The sequence below is a fragment of the Propithecus coquereli genome, unplaced genomic scaffold (genome assembly GCF_000956105.1).
Source record: "Propithecus coquereli isolate 6110/MARCELLA unplaced genomic scaffold, Pcoq_1.0 Scaffold273, whole genome shotgun sequence".
Classification (NCBI taxonomy): Eukaryota; Metazoa; Chordata; class Mammalia; order Primates; family Indriidae; genus Propithecus; species Propithecus coquereli.
The window spans coordinates 2016800-2042493 of record NW_012148319.1 but is presented as its reverse complement, the minus strand read 5'-3'; the positions used below and the strand labels follow the sequence as shown (position 1 = coordinate 2042493).

Genomic DNA, 25694 nt, shown 5'->3' with positions numbered 1-25694 from the left:
AAGGTATCTTAAAATGCTGTCCAGAGAGGACAAAGTGATCAAATTGCCTAATAGGGAAACATTGTGCGTTTGAATTTTTATTTGCTTAATACTAAATCTATATTCCCCTCCCATCTTTTTTCTAAATATGTAACAACAAAGGGGAAGGTAATTTTTATTTTTTACAAAGTGCTTTCAGGGAAATCCCTTTGAAACCTATGGATTTTAGTCCAATGAGGAATCCTCTTCCTTTGGTCTAAATTTTGCATATCGTCTGTTTCTTACAGGGCTTCCGTATTGTCTCAGGCTCCACTGGAAATGCAGCAAGGATTCCTAGCACATCCCAGTTGCCATAGCAACAGCAGTCTTTCCCATAATGAGCTGCATCATCTGAACTGATGTCACAGCATCATGCAGCAGGTCAAACAAGGCATCTCCTAGTATTGCATCCTACAGATGTGCTGTAAACATCAAAAGAAGACGGTGGGAGCAGGAGATGGTGAGTGTTAAATGTCTGGGCCTTAATTACGTGGCTGTTTTGTCGGTTAGTCGGTGTCTGCTAAGGTGGAGAATGGGGGAATGTTGTCTGCTTAAAATGGACTGGGGAAAGAAGGCTGTTTTACCTAAATCTGTTTTTCAGGCTGCCGGGTTAAGACAAAGGCCTACAGGAGTCATATAGGAATCAAAATGCATGGAATTATTCTTGTATCTCTATCTGTTATTTTTAAGTGTTCTCATAGATTTTTTCATAAATATAAGATAATTTTCTATTGCAAAACTCCAAATAAGCTCTAAAATGAGTAGTTAACAGTATCTAAACATTGTAAAGATATATATTTCTTTTTTATGGGGCAGAGCTAATCGGTCCCTTATTTGCTCTTATGAGTTATAAAATATTTAGTAATTTGCCGTATGAAATTCAGTATTTACCTTGGTTGGGCTTCAGTTTCTTCATGGCAAGGAACTAATGCTGAATAAGCATTTGACATAACCTGATGTGAAAGGAGATGTCTTGCATGTTCAAGACAGAATTTATTAAAAGCATAAAGACCCAAATCAAATAAAATTATTTGAGCCTTTCGATTTACACGGTAGTTCTTCAACCCATGTCCATCACAGTTAGTTGAAAATCTGCCACAATATTTTTCCATCTCTAGCTAGTCTCTAAAATAGCTGGAGTTGTATGCAGGCTGACTTATAACTGAGAAAGGAACAAGTCTCCTCTCTGCGGCAGTTGCAGTGAAGGGTAACCCAGGGGAGAGCCTCTGGAAGTGGCAGTGGTGTTGCCATCTCTTGCTTAACTTTAACCAAAATCTGGTATGATGAATAAATATCAGGATCCTCAGTGATTGTAGGGAATACAGATCTCTAGACTCAGTTATAAGCTTAGTTGAATTCTGAAACTCTAGATAAACATGTATCATTTTCATTTTCAACTCCTAGCTCTGTCTTTAGGCATCTTCATTATTATTATTTCTTTCTAAAAAATGTAGTCTGACAGTGTTAGGTAAGGAGCTGTGTATTGCCTTTTGTTTTGGGAAATGAAATGGATTTCCTTGGTGCAGCTGATTGCTACTGGGGAGAGAAAGGAGGAGGCACATGTCAGTTGAATTGATCGATATGTCCACTTAGAATCAGGGAGTGGTTGTTGTGTCTCAGTGCTGCCAAGTTGATAGTTTTTATTCAAAAAGTCTTACAAGAAAGAATGGCAACCCCTGAATTCCTCTTCTTTTAGGCTGATTATTACACCTAAGAGAGATATATCACACGAAGCAGGAAAAGCAGTACCTCTTGCTAGCTTGAGTGATTTTTTTTTCCACACAGAGTGGAGCATATTGGTCCCATTAGGCACTAGCTGGAGTGAAAGACCTCAGATTTTAATTAGTTTGTTTATACCACATCACACACATGCTACTCTCAGTCCTCTAAGCTTATGTGGCTGACATGCTGCTGTATGGGATGGGAGAGGTCAGCTCAGCCTGGCTTTATCGCAAGCACATAGGAACATGAATTGTTCATTGCCTGCTTTTTTATGTCATATAATGTGGGCAGAAAGCTCTTCTGGGACTGCTGGGTGTGAACACAGCTAAGTCAGAAGCTCTAAGGTAACAGGGTGGAGTGCTAGATGGTGATGGGGGAAGGGAAAGAATGTCTAGTAGCTAGATTATAAGTGTGCAGAAAATCACTCAGTGCCCATTAGAATTCTTTTAAAGTATTATTTCCAAGGAAAAGCAATGAAGAGAGACTTGTTTGGTAACATGAATTGCTAGGAGTAAAATATAACCAATGGCAGCATTTTAATGAGTTTTCTATTTGCTTAATTCTTGTCTCTTTTGTCTAACAGTGCTCTCAGCTGCTTCATCATGGGTGATTTGTACAATTACTGGAAGTCACAGAAGCCAGATTCCTTAAGGGCAGTGCTAGAAAAAGTGGAGTCATGCTCTGAGGGTGGGGAAGGGCACTGTGGGTGTGGGCTGACGCAGTTATCTAGTGGAACATCCTCCCAGTTCAGACAAGCCTGTGATTTCCCCCGCCCCCCACAAATGTTCAGAATGCAGTTATAGTTCCCCAACTTTATGCTTTTGTGCTCTTTTGCTCCAGGAGAACAAAGCCCTGGTAATGGGATCTGTCATCCTGATGCTCTGTTTCTTCGTTTCTTTGCAGAGGGCCACAGCCTGTGCCGCTCTCTGATTAGCTGTGTGTCTTAATTACTGGCTAAGGCTATTTCGGTTGTCTTAGTTTTAATATATCCCCAAGGGGTAGATGGGGTGTGTGTGTGTGTGTGTGTATGGGGGAAGGGAGAGATTGCTATATGGCTGTATTTATTGGTGCCTCACTGAAACTTTCTAGAATTTAAGGGATTTTGTTTCACAGTAATGACTGAAAGATCATCAAGACCATGTTTACTGTGTGGCCAAGTTTAGAATACGGAAGTCTCACAAGAAGTTAACCTCATCTATAGTTTTGGTTATAGCTTTCATACCTGAACTACAAAGTTACAACGAAGTTATTTTTTTGTAGGTGACTAGGCCATAGTTGGGACGATAAAAGTAATAATCGTAACAACAACCACAGCTATCATTTATTCAATTTTTATTGTGCTTCAGGTACTGGACTAAACTTTGTGTATATCTTGTTTAGCCCTTATAATAACACTATGAGGTAGAGAGTAACAATCTCACTTTATAGAATTAGGTGTTATTATTCACATTTTGCAAAAACTAATTTTTAGTTAGGCTAGCAAACTCGGTTAAGGTCACATAATTAAGAAGTGATTGGGCCAGGAATCCAAACCAATGCAATCTGGCTGTGAAGCCCATGTGCTTACCCATGGTCATGTCAGTTTTATGACATCTTAACTGTGTATACCATACAGATCAGTCATCTATACTCCATCACACTTACCCTACTCCCCCTTATTCTAATTGGAAATTCAGATTTCACATGCAGAATGAAATCTCATTTACAACACTAAGATCAATTTTACTGTAAGGACGAGCGTGAATCCTGGTCAGATGTGAATATTTACTCTGATCCTAGAGATTTAAGTAATACAGAATTGATGCTCAGACCTTTTGCCACTACCCTTGGTTTACAAATCTTTCTAGCAGGATCTGTGCATGGAAAATGCTGCATGGAATGAGTGTAGGCATGACAGAGTTGCACTAAAAGCAGGTCTTACCTGAGTCAGTAGTGTCAACTTTGTTATACCTGTCTTATCAGCTACATATGTGGTGAGTGCTCTACTAACTTTAAGACATTTGTATTCCCTAGCAATACCAGGCAATGAATAGAAACAGAAACTTCTCTCAGAGCCAGGATCAAGAAGATAAAAAGAGGCTTTATTTTGCTGAATTTATCAGTGGCTGAAACGAAATGCTGTCTGTCTCTGACAAAGTATAAGAATGACAGTCTTGTGTAATATCCTGGAAGCCTTGTGTTTGAGGAGAGCTGATACAGTCATCTCTGCATCATCTTGCCCATCCCCAGCTGTCCACACCCAGTGTCATTATTGGGCTCTAAGGGCTGTTCTTTGAGTGTGGGGCTAATGCACATACTGACAGCACACTGATATTGATTCCAGTATGTTGAATACTTAGAAATATTATTCCACAAGGCTCATTAGCCTTTTCCAGATTCTGGGAAGAAGTTAACCTTTGTCCTAGTCTGCTCCATGGAGGCTCAAGCTTGTGTTTGCGTGAGATACAGGAATGAGAGGCTGATCAGAAAGCAACAGAGCTACTAGGCACAGTGACTACAGGAGTTCAGTTCTAATTAGGGAATAAAATAGCCGGTGGAATTTAGGGAAGTTGGTGATCCTGCTACATGTCTCTTATTTCCTTCTATTTCTAATCCTAGAATCCATGAAAGGCCATTTTTTGATACTGTGGATTTAATTCAATTCAACAAATATTTATTATCTTCTATGTGCCAGGCATTTTCAGGGAACATAGCAATGAATAAAACAGATGTAAATCTCTTCCCCTACTACATTCTAGAGCGGGAGACAAAAATAAATAGATAAATTTGTGGTAGAATAATTTATCCCCTATGACACTGCAATACTATTTCTATTTATGTTTTATTCCATGTGCTAATAGATAAACCCATTATCTCTGCACATTTGTATAGGTGAATATGTATATGTGGTGTATATGTAGAGGTGAACCCATTGTGTTAAATAATAGCTTTTTTTCTGCTTGAGTTTGTATTAAAATCTTGCCAACTGTGGACAAGGCCAGTGTGGCAATTAGCATTTTTTTGGTATAACTTAATCTGAGAAATATAATCAGTAAAAAGTAGATGTCTGTCTCAATTGACAAACCTGACATGTGAAAATATAAAATGTATATGACAGATTAATTAAGGAGAGATATTTTCATTTTTATAAAAGATATTTCTCACCTTTAAAAACTATTTGTCCAGAGAGCCCTTTAAATTAAACATCCTGGCTGGGCGCAGTGGCTCACGCCTGTAATCCTAGCACTCTGGGAGGCCGAGGCGGGGGGATCGCTTGAGCTCAGGAGTTCGAGACTAGCCTCAGCAAGAGCAAGACCCCATCTCTACTAAAAAATAGAAAAAATTAGCCAGTCAACTAAAAGTAGAAACAAAAAATTAGCTGGGCGTGGTGGTTTGTGCCTGTAGTCCCAGCTACTCGGGAGGCTGAGGCAGGAGGATCGCTTGAGCCCAGGAGTTTGAGGTTGCTATGAGCTAGGCTGACGCCACGGCACTCACTCTAGGCCAGGCAACAAAAGCAAGACTCTGTCTCAAAAAAAAAAAAAAATAATATTAATTGAACATGCCAGCCAGCCTGTTAATGGAGGTATGTGTGACGCAGGAGTATACCAGTCACCTCTTCAGTCTTGTCTATTCACCCTACTGTGCCTTACAAACATCATTTCAAATGAGAAACATTTCTCTAAACAATCATATTAACTAATGTAGTTAAAAGTAAGATTGTATTTTCATGAAAATTTTCAGGTGCGCATTCACTCATATATAAGATATATTCAGCTTGTTATGTCCAAGCAGGAAAAAAATCACTTGCAGGTTGATTGATTGTTCCTCTTTGATGGCGATTGCACCTACCCAACTCTGTAAACAAGCCGTAAGTGAGAAGGTTTTTCAGAGGTATATCACTTTTTCTAGGACTTTGGCCTGGCAACAGAGTTTTATGTACTGGAGTCCCTGCTGTGCTTTTGCTTTTCGTGGTTTCAGTTACCAACAGTCAACAGCATTCTGAAAATACTGAATGGAAAATTCCAGAAATAAACAGTTAATAAGTTTTAAATTATACGCTGTTCTGAGTAGCTTGATGAAATCTCACACCATCTTCTTTGTGCCGCCCAGGATGTGAATCATCCCTTTGTCTAACATATCTACTTTGTATACACTACCTTCCTGGTAGTCACTTAGGAGCCATCTTGGTTATCAGATTGACTGTTGTGGTATCAACAGTGCGTGTGTTCAGATAACGCTATTTTACTTAATAATGGCCCCAAAGCTTAAGATTAGTGATGTTGGCATATTGTTATAATTGTTTTACTTTATTATTAGTTATTGTTGTTAATCTCTTACTGTGCCTAATTTATAAATTAAACTTTGCCGTAGGTAGGTATGTATAGGAAAAAAAAATGTAGTATATATAGGATTTGGTACTGTCCGAGGTTTCAGGCATCCATTAGAGGGTCTTAGAACATATCCTCTGGGGATGAGGATGGACAAATGTATTTTGAATTATTAATATTAAGACACAAGGTTTTTTTCTCCATAAGCACATATCTGTCAGCATGTAAATCCTTGAGTTGGTTTTAAGACTTGGTGAACATAAAGGAGAGACTTTGTTTCCTTTGTAAGCCACCAGCCATGTTTTTCTCTGCTCTTCAGCTCTAGGGCATGCTCCAAACACTTCCAGCTATCTTACAACTGTGTGCTTTGAGTCACAAGGGGAACCAGGGAGAGAATGTGGAACCTTTGGAACAGGGTCTCAAACTGGCTAATGCATGAGCAGAATCTGGTCTGCAGCTTGTTTTGCATGGCTCCAGGGCAGGCTTCATGGATGTACAACCTGTGCAGTTGGATAGGGCTCTACACTTAGAAGGGTCCACACTTAGTTTAATGCTTTCGTGTTGCTATCTTGAAATTCTTAATAATTTTTGAACAAGGGGCTATGCATTTTCATTTTACACTGAACCTATAAGTTACATAACCAGTCTGGTTTGGCCCTTTTGGTACTACCTGAACCCTGTAGTTGTTTGAATTTGAGACTTCCTCCCACTCTGAAACAATTCAAATAGAAATTGTAGTGCTTAAAAAACTAAGGGACCATTGTTACCCAAACAACCCAGAGCAAAGCTCCTATACATGGTAATTTAGTGGCATTTCTTTTATAGGCAATGGGGGATATATTACATTATACCTGAAGATATTTGGTAGGTCAGATTTATTTGTCACAACCATTGCTTTCAGGGGAGAAACCAAAGCTTCTTTGCAAAGGAAGCTAATTAACCATCCTGTTGTTTCAATGTTTATATTAATTCTTCTGGCCTTTGTTTACTACTTGATTACTTTTATCTCCTTCTTTGTTTAACTCTCATTTAAGTTACCCAAAATATTTATTATGCTGGCTGGGTATTTTTTTTTTTTTTAGTACTATTCTTTCTTTCTTTCTTTTTCTCTTAACTCTCTCTTTCCAGAAGGCTGAGGACCTGTAATTTGAGGTTATGTTACTACAGGAAGAGCTTTTTTTTTTTTAATTAAAAAGGGAATTACATAGTCAAAATTTATAATGAACCCTTCTCCAGCAAGGCAGTTCCAGCCATACTAATGTTCAGAAGTCCAGATCCACCATTGATGTTTATAATAATGAGATCCTAGTGACCAACTCCTATACCTTATGCTAGATGAAGCATTCCCACCTATCATGTCCAGTGAGAAGTGGCTGTGAATCTATTAATCTACAGATTTGCATAGAGTTGTTAGAGAATTAATATGAGTGATGGCACTTGCTATGCAGGAAAGAGGTAAATTTTTTTCTTTTGACTGTGTGAGTAAACAGGAACCTGACAAGTCTATAAGGGGCTCTGGTCACCTCTTGGAAGCCTAAGGGTAGAGTCTTCTTCAAGGATCAAGCCCCTGGAACTCATGGCCTTGCTCTGTATCCCTGAATAGTCCTGATGCTCACCATATTCACCATTGTCCAACCCATAATACCAGCTGTTTCAGATAATTTCATCAGTAGTCAATTGACAAATGCATCAAATGTCTAGGATGTACAAGATCATGTGCTAATGGAACAAACATTTTACAAATAAGGCTGACCATAAGCACACACATGTATATTGCCTGTGGGACATACCCTGAAAGGAGCTCCAGGCATATTTGTGGGTGCCTTCTCATCTTCTGTTCTCCTCATCCAGTTTCTTGATTTAAATGTTTTTCTGATAATTTGTTACCGTTGCTGGCCCACTCAAAATCGTTGTTTCCAAGCCCCCTCTCAGCTTTCTCAATCCTTAGTGTTCACAATTTGTTTCTACCCGACCCAGTCTTCTATCACCATCACTCCTATCTACTCCACCCAGTGTGGAACAGTTCTGAACCCAGCACAATCCTCCCCACTAGCAGCCCCCCTGGCCCTCATCTCCCTGCCACTATTTATTCCCATTACAGTAGCATAAACATGACCCATCTTAACACATTGACTGCCACACTAGAAAAAGAAAACTTTTCCTTGGGGCTATGGTATTTTATTATGAAAATAGAATAAAAACTTTGAAAACAAAATGATCCTTTCTAATTTAATGAAAAATGTAATGAAAAATGAAATTTATTGACTTCTATTCATTTAATCCATGTTTTTAGAATTAATTTGTCAATATAAATTATAACAATAAGAACATCAACAAGATTTTCATGAACCATCTGCAGGGTTTTGCTCAGGTTTTGCTTCATGAGGCCCCAGGCGCAAAACTAGTGTTAATACAACTCACACGGTGGTTAATGTGTTAAATCAAATGACACTAAAGTTCTGATATGCCTCTTGGAAGTAATCCATTTGCATTTAGTTTTTAATAGTTAATTCAAATACTGCCCTATATTTAATCTTTTTTTGTGTGTTTGTATGAACTGAAAGGGAATGACTCTTTAAAACTCATGTTAGTCATTCTTTTGGGCAGTCTATGTGGGGGATCAACTAGAAGTAACTGAAACAGTAGGGCCACATGTAGTAGAAGACTAGACGCAAAAATGAAAACAAGTGTGCAAGCACAGTTAAAAAAATTATCCCTTAATGTTACTGTTACATTTCATTTTTAATTAAAAATAAATAAAAATAAGGGGGGGTGGTGATAAGAAGATGGGTAGCACAGCAAGAAGCTGTTAGCTTTCTGCATTTTGCTTTTGCATTTAGCTTTTAATAGTTAAAATTTCTTCAGTCTTGGCTAAGAGTGGCACTCAGCTTCTAGAACACTACAGAGGAACACCTACCTCAGAAGGGCAGCTGCTCCAAGAAAAAGGGACAGTTCTGAAAACAAAGGTAAAACTAAAAACAACCAAAAAAATAGGTGTGATTGTTCTGAGAACTAATAAAGAATCAGACTGGTGAATTAAGATGTTATGGTACTAATTTAGTAATAAATAATTGATAACAGGATTTTTAAACATTTGAATTTTGACCAACTAAACTGAAAAGGAATAGATTGAGAGACAGAGGACGAAGAAAAAGATAACACAACCAGCCTAAGAAGAGACACATTTCACCTTATTTTTTGCTTAGAGAGTTTTTCCTTTTGTTCTTTGCTCTGGTTAGTATCGTTTGGTTTATTTGTTGTGAAGGTTAATAAACCCATATATTTTGTTTTACTTTTAAGAAATCATTCTTTAAAACAATAACAGAAATCATAGTCTCTGGTATGATGGTTTTCTCTGGTTCTTAGATCTTAACAGCATCTTTGTCTAAATACCATGTCTGTTAACATAACTCAAACGAGAAGTAGTAAATTGAGTGCTGTCAACTGGCTTGAGGAGAAACCATTTTCATCTGGAGCCTCAAATGGTAATGGAAATGTCACATTACCAAACCTAAAGTGATTTTTTGCACTAGCTTTTACCAAATGGGAAGTTTATATTTTGTATTCCTAAAATCCAACAATTCACACATATGTACACATACTGATATTCTCTGAGTAGGAGATTAGTGGTGGGGGAGGTAAGTAGGAGGTGGGTGGTGCTGTGTGAGCAATAGTCATGCTGCTTTTCTTGATTCACTCCATCTCCTGACACCCTGTACCTAAACCCTGAACAAAAACAGAGCCTGGTAGGGTGGATTTTGGAGATAGGTATATTTACCTTTGAATCTTAGCACTACCATAAAATTATTAGATCTGTGATCTTGGGTTCTTGGAGTCTCATTTTCTCCAGATATAAAATAAGGAGAATATACATTTTACAGGATGAAATGAAGTATTTTGTGTAAAGTTATTGGCACAAAGTGACCATTTGATAAATGAAAGTTATTATTTCACTATTTAGAAGTAGTGGGATAAGATTATTACTCCCCCAAGAAGAAAATGCAGTTTCTTCTCAGTGCCAACCCTAGTATCATGGAAATCATTTTTAGAGCTTTTATTAATGGAAAGAACCCTGTAATGTATTTTAAATGCTTATACTGCATAAAACATATATATTATCCTCATTTCTTTTCCCTGCTTAATTTTTCTCCATAACACTTATCACCACCTGAAAACTAAACATTTGACTTATTTATTACTTGTTTGTTTCCCCCTAGTATAATGTAAATTGTACAAGAGCAGCAATTTTTGTCTATTTTGTTCAATGATGTTTCTTTAGCTCCTAGAATAGTGCCTGGCATATGGTAGGTGCTCAGTAAATATGAATATTTATTGTTAGAGTGAATGAATCCATGTAACCCTACGAAAGAAGGAACATGGTTGCATTCTATTGTATATAGAAAATTAATTCTCTTTTGCAGTGATCCTTGTTAAGTTACTAAATACCCTTGAGTTATTCTTGCTATTCCAGATAACATGCCAGAAAACCCTGTGGCTGATGGTTAGGGCATCATGTACCATTCAATTATTCTAAACTCTTCTATTGAAAGCATGGATATTGCCTGGACATGTCTGATGTCCTCCTCTCTATAGGGTTTCTATGAGGGAGCTGAGGTTTCATAGGTCATTTGAAAGATGTAATGATTCTTCCACTAGTGGTTGTCTTTTTCTTTCTCTCTTTAGTGAATTTGAGTCTCCTTCAGAAAGAGAGTAATTTATTCTACTTTAAATCATGAGTCCTTAGCTGTAAATCTCAGATTGATAGATTGGTGCATTTTGAAAGAATCTTCGATGAAAGTACCAGATAGGGAGAATGATAAGCCATGGCAATTAGCCCTTCCCTGTTGCTATTAAAAATGCTCTAATGAGAAGTAAGCAAAATGCAGAAGCGTAATGATACAGTTGTTTGGCCAAAAGAACATACAGCCTCATAAATGAAGGAAATAATGAAGATAGCCTATTTCTGCTATTTATTTTGAATTAGAGGCAAACTGTCTTTTAGCAGTGGATATTTACAGCTGAATTTTGTACCATAGGCATATTCTAAATGTCATGCTTTTGAACTGAGTATTTATTTATCAGGGAGCAGGTGTGAGTTTTTTTTTCTTGAAATTCAAACCATTTTGACAGCATCCTATTTTTAGAATGCCTTCCTCTTTAGAAAGACAAACAATATCCAAAAGCAATTAGAAAAACATCCTGGGAGAAGGCAGTGTTTTGGTTATACCATAATAATCACAGGCTGAATAAGAAAAAATAATGCTGTTAAAATTTAAAACTCAATGTTTTTATTTAATATATTTATTTTTGTAACCTCATCATGCTATAAGATCAAAGTTATACCTCATGAAAATTTTCTTACATTTGCAGTACATGACATGACGAGTTGCAATACACAAGAATGTTATTATGTTCAAATAGCATTTTATTCTAGTCTACTTCAGAGAACACTAGACTGGGAGTAAGGAACCCGAGTTTTAGATAATCTTGAACCTTGGTTTTCTCCACAGTAAAACACAAGGGTTAAATTTAAATGATTTTTGTTTCCTGATATCTCTAATATTTTATGCCTCATTTATCGGGTTCTCCATATTTTTCAGTTGTTCAGTTTTGTGATTTTTCAAAAAGATGTTCGATAGAATATTTTAAATTTGCTTAGTGCCCTCATGTAGATGAAAACATATTTTAATTTATTATTGTAGTCTGTTTGGACTGCTATAAAAAAATACCATAAGCTGGGTAGCTTATAAACAATAGAAATTTATTTCTTACAATTCTGGAGGATGGCAGGTCCAAGATCAAGGCACCACAGATTTGGTGTCTGGTGAGTGTCCCCTTTCTGGTTCACAGATGGCACCTTCTAGCTGTGTCCTCACATGGTGGAAGGGACAAGGAGTCTCTCCTGGTCCTCCTTTATAAGGCCTCTACCCCCATAACCTAATCACCTCTAAAAGCCCTACATCCTAATACCATTACTTTGGGGGTTAAGATTTCAACATATAATTTTTGGGAGGAGACAAACATTCAGACAATAGTGTTTATATACCATTTATATTTCACATTTGTATATTTCATTAGCTTATATTTAACAGTATGCTCGGTGGTCAACTTATAGTCAACACTTAAAGTTGCACTTAAACTAACAAGTTATTGTCTCTCACAAGAAAATTTTTTTAGCATTTCCTTATCTTGCATATTTGTGTTTCTATTTGTCCTTTCTCTTTTTAGCCGCAATATATATTTTCTGTTAATGAGCTCGGTAAAATACTTGGTTCTCTGCTACCCTTACTATTGGGTATAGAATCTCTTTAGAAATTCTGCTCCAGACATTCATATAAAATACAAATGAATGTACTTTTATTAGGTCAAACCATATGGAATTCCCATTTTTGTTGTAAAAATGGCCAAATATCAGCAGTTTTATGTGGTTCAATCCAATAATTTGTTTATTATCATAACAATGTTAGTCTTTACTATTGATGAAAGCCAGTGATGAAAGCCAGTCCTTAAATGGGTTAGTAAAGTAGTGTAAAGCACATACAGGGGCCTTGGTGAAAGATATATCTGGGCTTGAATACTGCTTTTCTGCTACCCACAAGTTGCTCAACTTTGTTGGCTTCCAATATCCTTGTTTGTAAAATGGAAATGATAATGCCTGCCTCTCAAGCTTGCTGAAAAGAATGCCTGTGGCTCCCAGAATGATGCCTGATATGTGCTTGGTACTCAGTAAATGGTCATGATACTGTTACTAGTAACCATCATAGTACCCTGCAATCATAAATATGTAAATGTTTAGCTACTAAGTGGACCTAAATAGATTAGAAGAGAAATAGTTATAAGAAAGGGTGGATTACTAGGAAAAGGAATCCTTCCTGGTATTACAGCTTAGTGTTGTATCTGCTAGAGCAGTGTATGCTTTTGACAAGGTTTCCAAGGGACATTGTTGGGGTGAATGGGAAGGTTATCTTTTATGTCATCCTCAAGTAACTTTCTGGAGCAGTGATTCCATAGTTCATCTGACATCTACAAATTTACTTCAACTCTTCTCTTTTTTGTATTTTGTTTTTTTTTTTAAATAACAATAACAAACTCCTATAAGAAAACTACAGACTATTAGATTGTATGTATTTATAGCAAATAGATTTCAAGTTTTTTTCTGTAAAGTCCTTTGAGCAAAAAACGTCACTAAGGTTAAGTATTTGTAAGTGTTCTATTAATGCCTACTAGGTAAACAAGTTTAATGTTTTATTTAGTCTAAAATAACTGTCATGAAAGCGTAAGTCTGGTACCAGACCAGAAGGGACAAATCTTTGACTCTCTTCCTTTTCTCTGGATGATCTATGCTTATTGATGGCTTCTCCTATAGCCATCTGCTGATGACTCATAAATTCAGATATCTGGCCTCTGGTTATTTTTCCTGAGATTCAGACTTATATTTCTTCTGCTTTCTGTATGTCTTTTCCTGAATCTTTCACAGGCACTTTTCACTCTGCATACCTCAAATGATCTCATCCTTTCTGTCTGGAATAAAGCATTGTCTTCAATCCCATCTCTCGGGGTGGAGACTGGGAGTCATCCTCAGCCCTCTGTTCCATCTTTCTCCTCACCCAAATCCTATTGAGTCACCAAGTCCTGTCTTGTTTCTAAGTCTCTGGGATTTGATGAAAATGAGCTTAGGGTCACCCCATAAATTTTTTATTATGTGATAAATTTGGGTTATGCTCCCTCATCTCCTGACTTCCCTTTTTCTAAACTATAGACCATAGATACTATTAGACATTCTCTCATGGAAGTCCCTCCCATCTCCATGCTCTTCCTAGCTGCTCTCTGAACCTTTTCCATGTCTGTGAAAGCCCGTGTCTAGGACAACCTCAAGTATCCAGTGTGGCTAGTGTGGTGAGCCTTGAGGAGCAACTAGGGGTCCCAGCTGGATGGAGATAAGGGCATTTCTGAGTATGAGTGCCTCCCATGTTAAGCAAGAAGATTTTAAGAGTATGTATAAGGAAAACGATGGTATAGAGAATAAGTGTTTGGAATGAGGCTCAGAAGGAGGCTTGGATGGGATCAGAAGGGCTTTTCATAAAATGGCTGTGTAAAATGAATATTTATATGTCACATTTTATTTTTTTTATGCTTCTTTTCTAATTTGGGGAAAATGTTTTCATAGAAAATCATTTGGGGCTAATGAATAATAAAACTCACAGATAAAATTCAATATTGTCGAGAGAAATTCCACATTTTAAAATGTGTATTTACTTAATAATACAGATTCAATTCCCACAGTGTTGTACACCCAGGTATTAAAATGTTCTATATAGTTCACTTCACATTTTTCCCACAGGTATTAGAGACATAAGCAGACACGGGGGTAACTCTCAGGGAACAAGATTACCTACAGGCTTTTCCTAGGTACAGGTAAAGCATTGCTTTGGAAATGATTATATGACTTAGCAACTAAGGGTGAAATTTCCCTTTAGGCTGTCAGCTGTGGTGTAGACAGTAGCATCTCAGCTTGAATTGTCTCCATCACTGAGCTTCAGACATGTCTGGGTACATCTGCTGAATGTCTGCCCTGTGTCTGAGATGAGTTGTGGTCTATCCCATCAGTATATTGGCACTATGGTCAAAAAAATTTTCTGGAGAGAACTCATCCTGAGAGAGGTGGGATCATCCATGATAAGCTCTAATCATCAGAGAGTGGGGTGATTCTGAGGCCAGTTTGATGTGGCTCATAAGGAAATGTCCTATCTCAGCCACTCCCTGGACTCAGGACTCAGTCCTAGAAAAACTAGGGAGGGGCGAGTGAGCTGTACATAAGAGCTGTTCCACTATATAATCTGTATGTTATCTGAGCACAATACCACTGTTTCAGTAGCCTTCAGCAGTTTATATTGTAGAAGTGGTAGAAAGGCACATTCCCTCTATCCACAGATGCTCTAAACCAGAGGTTTCCGAACTCTTTTGATTGACATTTTCATCTGTTAAAAAGTGTCTAAGCCCTCTCATATATTAATATCCTAAATATTTTATAAAATATATATGGAAGTAAAATTTTTAAAGAATAAAACAAAAATTAAACAGAAGCTCTGATATTTTCTTCATACCCCCAAAGGTTTGCCTTGCATCCCCCTTCATGATGAGTCCCTGTCATGGAGACCACTGCTCTAGAGCATCAATGGGTGGGGCCTGATGATGCTCAGAAATAGCGGCTCTTCCTGTTAAAGGTGCCTATGATGCAATGAGTGTGCACACGTGAGACTCATGCTGGAACCTCAGGAAATTCTTCTTAGGGCCCTCTTTTCAGGGAGCTAGACTCTGGTGAGGCAGGTAAGAGAAAGATGCAGAAAATCATAGGGCAAAATGTGACTCCATTTGAACCTCCAGGCTGGTGAGCCTAGGGAAACTTGAATTGCACAAATCAAAAATATTTCTGAGACTGTATGTTTGTACTGCATTTTAGAGTTTACCAACCACTTTCACATGTAACATCTCAACCATTGCGTGGGGTGTGAAGGATGGAAATTGAGAATTTCCTTAAACTAATTTGATCACACCCAGATTTTAGGCTGTTTGTGGAAATCATGGTAGCTACCCAAGAAGTTTGAAGTAGTGACAATTACTCTTCCACAGTCATAATAACAAGTTGTAATGAATGCAAGCCTCAGGCCCAAATCTTCAACACACAGAGATATTTATTAGACTAGCATTCATTAGCAAAATAGGCACAAAATATTTCATACAACCTGTTTGGTAGGTTGATGAACTCCCAGCTCTATTTACTTTTACGTACTCTAACTATATATTGAGTAAAAAAAAGCTTTACTTGAGGTAGGATTCTGTATCCTTTAGAATGCTTCATGATCATGCAATCAGAAATCGGTCTAAACCACTGGTTAGAGATAAGGAGAGATTAGGAATTGGGCCTCACACAACATCACTAAGGGGTGCAAAGTTGAGGCATTAGAGGATTCTTATCCTTTTTTCCTACAAGTGTCCCTAAACTATTTTAGCTAACCCACATGTCTTGAATACCTTTAATTTCACCAAGTAAAACCCATTTCTAACTTTCAGCTTACTATTAAATAAATGGCAAAGTAATGGTTATTGATTAAGGTAGGAGTGAGTCCACCCCCTTTCTGTGGTAATGCTGCCTGGCATATACACCCACTTCGGGACTGTATATTTCAGAGATTGTTTTAGCTGACTTGGCCTAGAAATGAAACTTAAATTAATTGTCATGCATCTGAAGTATTTTAAAGTAAATTATAGATCTTGTAATATTGTGTTACTATTTTACAGGCATTGAAGCTGTGATCTTTGATTTGCCCAAAGTCCCTCAAGTGGTAAGCAGAGACTAAGAAACTGAATCCAGGTGTAAATGACCCTTAATCCCATGCTCTCTTCATAATATCGATGCACCTAACTATATGGCCACTCCAGCCCTTGAAGCATTCTGCCCCTTGGCCATTTTTTAATAAAATCTAAAATTTAGTTAATAGTAATAGAACAATGTTAAAAGTAAGGAATCTGCTTCTTCTGTTGTCCTGGTTCCTACTGTAGGAAAGGAAAGACAATCTTCACCAGAGTTATGAGGTTTTGCTTAGATTCCCAAAAGCTTACTTTGGTTGCTGATTCTTATAATTCTTTTCCTCAAGGAAATTGGGATACATTTTCTAGGCCCTGGAGGACATTTGTGTGAGGCCACATGGCCCCTGAGGGCCATGACCCAAGGGCAGGGGCTGCTCTGGATAGTGATATGTGATGATGGGCTGGGGAGGTCAAGGACCTGGAGGAGACAGCTGGGTAGGATCATGCCAGGAGCTAAAGCAAGAAGTTCAAGATGGGCCAGACCAGAAATATGCTAGACAGGTACCAGGGAATTTTAAAGGCTGCAGCCTATGCTAGGGATCAGCTGGCCTTGCCTAGAAGAATGTAGGTTTTGGGACAGAGCGAAAATAACCAAAAATAAAATTAGCACATTCTAAGATACCAAGAGCAAAAAGCAGGTAACCAGGAACGAATAGAAGCTGAGTCTTTAGTAAGAAGTATGCAGATACTGAAAAACTCAGAAGACTTTTGTCTGATCAAGGAACTTCTATTTCCTTTTTTCTCCTAGTGTTTCTCTTGCAATGCTTTTGCCCTGGACTCTCCAGGCTTCTGATATATCCTAAACCAGGGTGAGTTTTCCACAGTGCTCCCCAGCCAATAACTCTGCAGGGCCCAGATAACTCTTGAAAGGTGTTAGTGGCACTAGATTTTTTTAGTCATTGCTGTTCTTGTGTCCTGAGGCCAGCCCATTGGTGCCAGGGTCCTCTTCACAGGTCCTCTCAGGACTTCTGTCTGATTCTCATGACAAGGGATTCCTGCAGCCACTCTAACCAGCCAGAGGTAGAGGAACCCTTAAGTTACTCCCTTAGGACCCTTGGGATTAGGTTATAATTCATAAAAGGGACTCTCTAGTAGCTGTTACTCAATAAAAACAATGACTTTGGTGTGTGACAGATAAGAATTGAAGGGACTTTTTACAGATCTATAGGACAACAGACATTTCCAAAAGGGTGACATTGCAGTATTTCAAAAGAACAGCTATTTTGGGTAGGAATTCAAAACTGCACTCTATTGATACCAAAGTGAATTTGGCTTATATATAGAAGTGGGTTGTTTTTTTGTTTTTTTTTTTTTAAGACAGAGTCTCACTCTGTTGCCCAGGCTAGAGTGCTGTGGAGTCAGCCTAGCTCACAGCAACCTCAAACGCCTGGGCTCAGGCGATCCTCCTGCCTCAGCCTCCTGAGTAGCTGGGACTACAGGCATGCGCCACCATGCCCGGCTAATTTTTTCTATATATTTTTAGTTGTCCGATTAATTTCTTTGTATTTTTAGTAGAGACGGGGTCTCGCTCTTGCTCAGGCTGGTTTCGAACTCCTGAGCTCAAACAGTCCGCCCGCCTCGGCCTTCCAGAATGCTAGGATTACAGGCGTGAGCCACCACACCCAGCCTGAAGTGGGTTTTTTTTAATGCCCTTCAAAATGTTTAATTTGAACTTAAAACTTATTAATCTGAGGAGATCTTTAGCGTTTGATTTTATGGTTCTGTGTAGATGCTGGGAAAAGAGGAAAAAAGTTTTATGGCCAAAGAATGCAGACTCCTGGCCTGGGGGTGGAGAAGTGTCTATCTCTTGGCCTTGTGTGGTCCTGAGCCTCAGAAATATGGAAAGATCTGTGGGCTTGTTAGGGCTTGATGCAATGACTTAATGAGATACAATTTTGGATTAGGATTTAGAAGTTCCAGATTTATTATAAATGTACATAGTAACAACAACGACAATAATGGCTTATTTCACTTATTGAGTGCTTACTATGTGTCAGGCTCCTATGTCAAGAAGTACTTTATATACTCTAACTCAAATGCTCAACAAACTTATTAAAAGGTAGTTGAAGGAAAACACTGATGCCCAGATCTTGGTTTCTATACACTGTTCCTCAGTAAAAGAATTTCTCCTTGGAGAAATGGCTAATAATAGGGTTGGGGCAGGGAAAAATTTAAGGTGAACATGAGCATCACATAGTTCATGAAAGTAAAGAAGTGCTCAAGAAACAAAAGGATGGGGCATGTCAAAGAGACATGGGAGCCAAGCTGAAAGAGTTTCTGTTGGCCATATTTAATAAATAATATAATATTGAGTTATAACTTAAAGTATAAAATGAATATATGTGAGTACATAGTAATATACATAAATGATTGAGAAATAAATAAACAAAGGAGAAGAGACAGATCTTCCTTACAGAAAAAATTCCAAATAACATATGTAAATACTTCCATCTTTAGGAGGAGTAGCTTAACCCATTCCTGAGGGTGGGCTAGGCATAGTGACTTGCTTTCAAAGAACGCACATGGAAAGGGAAAAATGGTAACTTTACAGTGGAGAAAACTGGTAAACATGACCTTAGCTAAGTGATGAAGGTTAATGTTATGCGGATATTGCGCACCTCTCCTATGATGTGATGAGAAGGGTATTTCACCTCTATGGTGTTCTTCCCAAATATCCATAACCTCATTAGGGACTGCAAGAGGACATTGATGGAAAAACTGGTGAAATCCAAATAAAGTCTGGAGTTTAATTAATGATAACGTACCCAGATCAGTTTTAAAGTTTTTACACATGTACCTTTTATATGTAGAAATTTCTTTCTTCTCTGAGTAGGAACTCCAAGCCCACCTCATTCTAATTGCACAGGTAAATAACTTAACAATCTGGCATAAATTTTTCCAGATATTTTCTATGATCTATAGGTACATACTTTAAAGATGTATAACTGGAACCTTGCTTTTCATTCTGTCCTATTACTTATTTAGTAGACTTGTGTCTACTAAACACTGTATCTTAGTTTGTGAGAGAATATTGCTTCCACAAAGGTATTAAACTGTTGGGTCTATGTCTCCGTTTTTAAGCCTTTTAAATGTACTTCTTATAGTCATTAAATAATTTTTCCTTTTTTTTCTTCTTCTAACCTAGAAGCCTAAAAGATTTATTTAGACATTTCTAAATTTTTGTAATATTACCCAAGATTATTACTTGCTCTGCTCTAAAAATTTGGACTTACGGAGTTTTAAGGAAAAAAACTAAGAAATTTATTAATCGTTAAAAAAAAAATAGAAGTATGAAAGATGTTTCTAGTTGACCACATTTAGGTCATGACTTTTTTGATGCATTCTAGCTGAAGTTGTTAGTGACAGAAATTGAATATATGTTTGTGTATGTTTGTATATGTATATGTGTATACACACATACACACAATTATATCTATATATAAAATTTAAAAGCATTACTTTTTACTTGGTACTTTCCTGCTAGTTCAGATAGGATAAAAATAGTAACCTCTGATTATCTGAGCTCAGAGCTTTTTTTTATCCCTCTTTGTAACAGTCAGAGCTAGGACTTGACCTTGGGTCTGTCTACACTCCTCTTACCCCTACTGGGTAGCCCTGCTGTGGAAGCTGTAGAGAGTTCCACAGATGTGGGCATTAGTTTCTGTGCAATCTTGGCAGACTGTGTGTTGGCTGGCAGGGGTGGGGGTATGTGTGTGGGGTGTGTGGCGGGATAGAGTTCTCAGCATGTTCCTCAGGCCTTTTCTCCTATCATAGTCAATTTCCCAGCCCAGGTTGTAATAGTTCTTCACTGGTTAGCCTCACTGTGCCTTTCTCAACTTTGCATTTCTTTTTTTTTTTTCTTTTAGTTTCATTTTATTTTTAATTGACAAAATTGTACATATTTATGTGGCTCAGCGTGATGTTTGATACATGTATACATTGTGTAATGATTAAATTAGGGTATTTAGCATATCTATCACTTCAAACATTTATCATTTCCTTGTGGTGAGAACATTCAAAGTCTTCTAGTTATTTTGAAATATACAATATTGTTAACTATAGTCACCCTACTGTGCAATAGAACACCAGAACTTATTCATTCCTCCTATCTTAACTGTAATTTTATACCTACTGACTAATCTCTCCCTATTTGCCCTTCCTCCTTACCCTTCCCAGCCTCTGAAAACCTCTATTCTATTCTGTACTTATATGAGATCAGCTTTTTCAGATTCCACAGATGAGTGAGATTATGCAATATTTGTCTTTCTGTGCCTGGCTTCTGTCACTTAACATAATGTCTTCCATGTTCATCCATGTTGCCACAAATGACAGGATTTCATTTTTTTAAATGGCTGAATAGTATTCCATTGTGTATATATAACACATTTTCTTTCCCCATCTATCCATTTATGGACACTTAGGTTGATTCCATATCTTGGCTATTGTGAATAGTGATGCAACAAACATTGGAGTGCATTTATCTCTTTGACATACTGATTTCATTTTCTTTGGATGAATACCCTGTAGTGAGATTGCTGGATTATATAGTAGTTCGACTTTTAATTTTTTAAGGAACTTTCATACTGTTTTCCATAATGGCTATACTAATTTACATTTCCCACTAACAGTGTATAAGGGTTCCCTTTCTCCACATCTGTGCCAGCATTTGTTATTTTTTGTTTTTTTGATAATAGCCATTCTAATTGAGGTGCCAACCTCCTATTTGTCAAACAATGACTGGCACTTCCTTGTAGAGAAAAGTGAAGCTAAGTAATAGGAATTCCTCCCTGTTCTGCCTCGCTGGTACAAACCTACAAGATGGAACACCTCTCTTGACCTCCTTTCTCTGGGTTTTATAGAAAGAGGCAAAATATTGTTAAAAGTATGAGTTTGGGAGTCAGAAAGAAATGTATCTGCTCCCTGCTCTGCCACTGTAGCTATGTGATTTGGGGCCATTTACGTAAAACTTGCTAATACTTAATTTCCCATTCTGTGAAGTGGGGATAATTATAGTGCCTACATAGCAGTATTAAAAGATAATGCAGATGAAGTCTGTTTAACCTGGTGTCTGGCACAATAAATGCCTGGCATTGCAAAGGTCAGTAGTAACTTCTTTCTGTTCACAGTCAACTCATCTTCCAGGGCTTAACCAGAACTTAAACTTCTATTGTTCTGGCTCTTTCCTCTATCTATAAATATGCTCAGATATCTTCTAGGTTAGAAATAAATAGAAACAAAAAACCCTCCCTTGATCTTGCCTTCACTTTTTATTGTTACTGCATTTCTTTTTTCTCAGAGCCAAGCTTTTTGACAGAGTAAGAGAGTAGGATACTCTGCTTCACTTTAAGTCAGCTCTTAGACTAAAGCAATCCAGATTCTGTGCCCCCTTAAACTGAAACTATCACTAAGGTCATCAGCAAGACTCCCTGAAGCGGACATGTGCTTTTGCTTACTAGCATCATTTTCCCTTCTAACAGTGTGCCGTCTTGAGGAGCTGCCCTCCTTTGTGGGTCTTAGTGTAAGTGTCAGTTCAGGTGCCCTGCTCTCTCCTAGCCCAGGGGTGGACATAAGACCCCAAGTCAGGCCAAGTAGACAGGCAAGTCAGGGGAATGACAGATGGTGACATTTCTGTCTTGCTACCCTAATTCCCCTGGGCATTCTGATTTCCTGTCCTTTTTAGGGACTAATGTTTTGATTTTTCCTTGGAGTCTGTGATCTGTCTTATATTCCTTCAATATATTTCTTTTTATTTAACATTAGACAGTTGGTTCTATTGCTTACGGCAAAAGAATTCTAACTGATACAAGTCTTAATTGGTAAATTAAAAAAACATTTCAGTACATTTATAATTTGTTTTCTGACACTGTTGGCACTTCGTCCTTGAAACTTTCTGTACTTGTAAATCCTGCAATGACGCACTGTCGTGGTTTTTCTCTTACCTTGTTCTGATTATTCCCAGTTCTATCCTGTTCCAAGCCCCACTACTTAAATGTTTGTTTCCCAGGTTTTCTCTCTTGGTCTTGCTCTCACACTAACCTAGGGGTTCTTGAATTGCGCCACAGATCCTCTGGCAGGAGGGGAAGGCCTGTGAATCCCTTCTCAGGATAATGTTTCTAAATACATTGAACAAAATATATAAACTTACAAAGGAAATGCATTATACTGAAATGTAATTAGAAAAATATTTCTAAAAATTGTGATGTAGTATGTGTGTTTTCTTATTAACACACTAAATAACAAGATCTTGTGGTGGGTCTAACAGCTACCATAATTTTGAAGTAGTAATGAATGTAAATGCTATTTCAAGGTATCTTTAATAACTGTAATATGATATAAAATATCTGAGATTTCTATTGGTGATCACACGTGTTGTGATTTCGTCACAAGTACTGCTAATACTTCTGTGATTTGTCACCTATATTTATAATTGAGAGAAATTTCAGGTTGTAAAAACAAGAATGTAATTTTTCCCATTCAAGTTCTTGGATTCCTTGAATTCTATCCACAGAACCCTCAGAAGTCTAAGGGCTCAGGTGAAGAGTCTCTGCCTAAGTCCTCTGCCTGGGGCTCTCATCCATGCCAGTGCTTATTCCTACTAACCATGTCTTGAGGACTCACAGATTTATATTCTCAGCCTGTATTTCTATATCCAGAGACCTTCCTTTGTGTGTCCCATAAGCAGCTTCCTTCTACATGTCTATGCCAGAATTTCCTTTTTATACCTTTTCTTCTTCCTGGGGCTTTCTCATCTCTCATCTGCTCTGTGGTTAACATCCAGTATTATTCCCTTCAATACAGCCTCTACACTGCTGCCAGAATGACAATTCTAAAAAGCTGATATGCCCTAAAATCTGAGCATATCACTTCCTTGCATAAGATTCCCCTTTGCCTACACATTGAAATTTAAAGTTCTTTGCTTGTTGTGAAAAGCCCTCCACAGGCGATGTCACAGGTTCCATCTCTTACCACTTTCCTCTCTCCATCCTCCCTTTACTCTCTACCTTCTGCCTGCACAATTTGCTTTAACCATATATACATATTTGGAATTTCCTGAATATCCCTCGATTTTTCATGCCCTGAACCTCTGCACAGGCTGTTATATGCTCTAGGCTTGTCTACCTGCTAATTCTAGATGGGGCCAGATGCCTTCTAGGAAATCTTCTTTGATGCCTCACATACAGTTGACCCTTCTCACCTCCTTTCTATGCTTGAACTTGACATATGCCTCTAGGAAAATTCACATTACACTGAATTAAAATCATGTATTTCCTATATTTCTGTTTGTCACTAAAGTATAAAGTTTTTGAGGAAAAGTACCATATTTTATTTATTTGTGTATTTCCAGTTCTTAGTATGATAGGAGCTCTTACCTTGTAGTCATTTTTCCCAACACATATTTGTTGACATATTTAGTGTTACTAAAAAAAATCACTATTACATGATTTACACAGAGGGTAAGTTTCTTTTAAGGTATGAGAGCAAATTAATGAGTCTCTTCCATTATAAATTTAGGACAGCATTTTAGCCTCACTCTGTAACATACTTGGACCCCTCTAGTGGAGAAAGTAGGTCAAATAACTGTTGCTGTGCAGGGAAAATGAAATTGCAGACATTTTAAAAGCTGGTATGAGTTTCTATATATAAAAGCTCAGCCAACCACATCTGATTTAAGGTACTCTTTTAGCTTGATTTATTGTTATTTTGTTCTTTTCTCCCACATCTATAAATGTTCATCTGAGTTGAGGTTAGATTTACTGTAAGTGGCAACTCTTAGAAAAATAGTCAAAACAGTCAGGAATATTTGTGGGTCCTTACTGTGGACTGATGTTTAAGAATTTAGAGCTAGAATTACTGAGCAGAAAACAATCTTACAGCATGCAATTAAATCATGGCTGCTACCAGCCCATATGGTACCTTTATGCAAATTAGAAAAAAGGTGTCCCTTCCTCAAAACACTTTTCACTTTTAGGAAATTGTCATAGTAGATTGCTTTAATTAGAACAGAGTATTTTCAACTGCTATCTTCTGGAAATCCACACTAATAAATATGTAAATCTATGGTATCTGTGACATGAAGAACATCCTTTAGAATGGTGCCCTTGTGTAATGCACAGCCTGCATTGTGACATATATGGCAGCCTTAGCTGTGGGATTCTATTCAGCATTTTCTCCTTGTGTGTGGTTTTGCTGCCAGTTACTTATCGTTCAAAAGTTGTTGAAGGTTTGCAGATGAAAAAGAAAAAGTACCAGCTGCACTTTCCTGAGAGTGAGAAGCAGCTACCTTACAGCACATCCAAGTGACCCTGAAATCACATCCAGACCATTGTCTTCTACAGAATTGAAATAGGGCACCAAAGAGCCCTGATTTTAGGCTGTTGCTTACCTAGTTTGAAAAGTATTATAGCCTCAAGGGTTCTGAAACATCATGTGCATTAGCTGTGACTTCACAGAGCTCTCAACTTCCTGTTTTAGAACAGGATAGATTCCCAACTACAAATTTTAGGACTATGGTAAAGCAGCAAAAGTTATGGCTAGAATTTGGTCTTTGCCACTTCTTACACTTCCTTGGTCTAGAACTTGGAAACCCTGTTCCTGTGCAAATCCTGTGGTTGATGCTCAACGTATGAAGACAGGAAACTGTTTGTTCCTTGCATAAAAATGAACCCTTGCTTATTTTATCATAAAGAAAGAAATTTTGCTTCTATGACAATTTGGATATACTTTGTTTTCCTTGTTTTCTTCCTTTCATGAATGGTCTCTGGCCTATGTGTTGGGGGTGGGGGGTAGGTATGCAGTGAGCTAGAGCAATTTAGGTGTATTCTGTTTTTTAACCTCTCCAGAGGACTGTAAAAACAAGAGAGCATGATTCCAATAAAACTAGGAGGTGGACAGAATGTTCTGAGGATAGGGACAGGTTGTAGGTAGGCTTACTTATTTTGGAGCTGGGGTGGTAGGTGGGGTTCCTCAGGGGATAGTGGGAAGGGAGGAAAACTATGGAATGTGGGTCAGATGAAAAGATGCCTGGATCAGCATGAGAAGCCCACAGGGTAAGAATCAATGATCAAACAAGCTGTATTTTCAGTGTTGAGCAGGAATGGTAGAGATTTGAATCATCGTGGGACTAATTGGCCTCAGAGCTCTGGTATAATGTTGTATCAGAGCAGACACCTGCTGAGGTCCCAGGTGCAGAGGAGGTCTGGAGAAAAGAGCAGCTGGCAGGCTGGTCTCGAAGCTAGGGTTGGCTCAGGACTGGCCTGAGATGGATGGAGGCGTTCTTAC

General features: G+C 37.9%; 1 protein-coding gene across 1 annotated transcript in view; it reads left to right on the top strand.

Moving 5' to 3' along the window:
• Positions 1-266: 266 nt before the first annotated feature.
• Positions 267-25694, top strand: part of AKAP6 (A kinase (PRKA) anchor protein 6) — a 454618-nt gene continuing 429190 nt past the window's right edge. Inside the window, exon 1 of the mRNA XM_012647884.1 lies at positions 267-478. The gene's annotated coding sequence lies outside the window, so the exon portion shown is untranslated. The remainder of the gene's footprint in view (positions 479-25694) is intronic.